This window comes from Oratosquilla oratoria, chromosome 34 (genome assembly GCF_046742065.1).
Source record: "Oratosquilla oratoria isolate Oo_2021 chromosome 34, ASM4674206v1, whole genome shotgun sequence".
NCBI classification, from domain to species: Eukaryota; Metazoa; Arthropoda; class Malacostraca; order Stomatopoda; family Squillidae; genus Oratosquilla; species Oratosquilla oratoria.
Genome location: NC_134810.1, coordinates 30,173,875 through 30,176,374, shown reverse-complemented (window position 1 = coordinate 30,176,374; position 2,500 = coordinate 30,173,875). Strand labels below are relative to the sequence as shown.

Genomic DNA, 2,500 nt, shown 5'->3' with positions numbered 1-2,500 from the left:
CACAACTGTGTCTAAAACATTGGTATAAGCAGCGGCGTTGACTCGAAGACCTTGAGGGAAGAAATGTGTAGGCATCACGTCGCCTTCATTGCTCACGACACAGAACCATTACGGAGGCTAGAAATTTTGTGTGCATGACGGTCGGAGCCTCCTCGGCGGTTTGACACAGCCACCGATCATTTCTGCGGTTCAGCTTCTGGTTCTAGACAAAGTTTCTCTCATCGGAGAAGAACCACATCATTCCTGGCTCCTCCGGATGTTTCAGCTTGTTTAAGAGACGCTTGGCCCTAGTCACTCGGTTCACCCTGGTTGTCTGGGACATGAACTGTCCTCTCCGCATCGCGTACGACTTGTAACGGAGGTCTTCATGAACCACACGTCGGATGGTGGCCTCATCAACATGCAACTCCCTGACCATTGCCATTATGGACTTCCCAGGGTCCTCGTCGATGGCAGCTTGGACAGAACTGATGAATTCAGGCGTCTGATACTGTCCGAGCGCCGGCAATGTCGTTTTCGGTGAGAAACGGTTACCACATCGCCACTGGTAGCATCAAACTCTCTCCAAACTTTGAAAACGAACGACCTGGCGACATTCAGGAATGCAGTGATCTCGGAGTCGGAGTGCCCTGCAGCCAAGGAGACGATTACAGCATACATCACCGATAAGGTGTGTTCTCAAATACCTGCCGCACCCGGTACACACACACAAAAGGAGAGATCCAGAGAGAGGAGATAGACTAGTCCGTTCATCAAACAAACCCTTCTTCGGAGAAGTCCTGAATCAATGGCAAAGCTTCCACTCTGGCCTCAATGTGGCAGTCTTTCTGTGCCGTGTATTCAAGTGCAGAGCGATCAAATCACACTCTAGAAATCCCCAGGTGTAACAAAACGAAAATAAATTAATATGAAGGCAGGAGAGCGCGTCGACACAATCTCCGTGTATCACGCACGTCAACCAATCACTCCCTGGAGGAGAGAAGCAAGAAAACACGAAACGTTTTGGCACGCGAACAGAAAGCGATGAAATTTGGCGAAATTTGTGTTATGCAATAGTTCAAGTGTGGTGGAGGTGTGGGAATTTGGCGGAAGGGGTGAGAGAGCGTGTAAGAAGAAGAGGAGGTAGGGAGGAGAAGTAGAGAAAGAGAAAAATAAGAGAACAAAGTAAACAGAGGAGCGAAAAAGATAGAAAGGGAGACGGAGGAAGAAAATGGAGGGGAGAGGGAGAGAAGGTAAAAGGATCAGAGAAAGAGCAAGAATGAAAGGAATGGGAAGAACTGAAGGAAATTGGTGGATTTAGATAAATAACGAGGATTTGAGCAATGGACAATAAGTAATAAAATGTGAAAAGTATTCACCTAGTTTTTGTACTGGCTCACCCAAAGCAATGTTCTTTTAAGCGGGCTGGAAGCGGGGCGTTGCTATGAAAATAAAAATTCACAGAACTTTATTCTGAAGAAGATAAAAGATAAATAAGTGGGTAAAACTAGAAAATAAGTAATATGATAGAGAGAGAAAAATAAGAATATGCAGCAGAAAATAGAAGAGTAAGAGAATACGAGGGAGGGAGACAGAGAAAGTGAGGGAGAGAGGAAGAGAGGGAGAGGCACACAGGGCCAAGGCTCTTGTACCCCCCCTCCCCCTTCCCCTCCCACTCTCTTCCCCACCCTCCCCGGCCCTGCATCCGCACTCGTAATAATTCAGTTCGAGTAATTTCTCGCTGTTTCTTTTCGGCTTCATTTCGCCACGGATTCTGCAGACGCCCGCGACGGCGACGCCGACTTGGGTCGCCGGAGAAGGCGAGGAACCCCCAGTTGTTGCATTGCTGTCGCTTTGTTGTTGCTCCGTGTTGCTGTCTCTAACACTCCCTCCCAGTGTATCTCTACATATATATGCATTCACACACACAAACACACACACACACACACACACACACACACACACACACACACACACACACACACACACACACACACACACACACACACACACACACACACACACACACACACACACACACACACACACACACACACACATACACACACACGCGCGCGCGCGCACACGACTCGATGGCTCAGTTGGTAGAGTTCCTGGTCGCCACTACGGCGGTCCGGGTTCGAATCCCGCACAGGGCTGAAATAATTTCAGCATCGCTCCGCTGCGAGTCGTTACTCCAACTCTTGTGGGCGGGGAGTTGGGTGTATGTGTGCGTGTAAGGTCACAACATTACCCATAGATCGGTTTTGTATGAACTCTGAACTCTCTTTAGGGAGGGAAATAGCTGTCGATCACGAGTCCAACACGTGATCCAAGACCATGGTGAATCACACACACACACACACACACACACACACACACACACACACACACACACACACACACACACACACACACACACACACACACACACACACACACACTCTCTCACACGGACACGGATGCATACAAACACCAACACATTCTATTCAGTGCATACTAAAATAGTCCCGTAGAAATC

General features: G+C 48.5%; 1 protein-coding gene across 2 annotated transcripts in view; it reads right to left on the bottom strand.

The window, feature by feature from the left end:
- LOC143018156 (uncharacterized) overlaps nucleotides 1–2,500 on the bottom strand; it is a 285,772-nt gene that overhangs the window by 176,975 nt on the left and 106,297 nt on the right. The gene's annotated exons all lie outside the window — the stretch shown is intronic.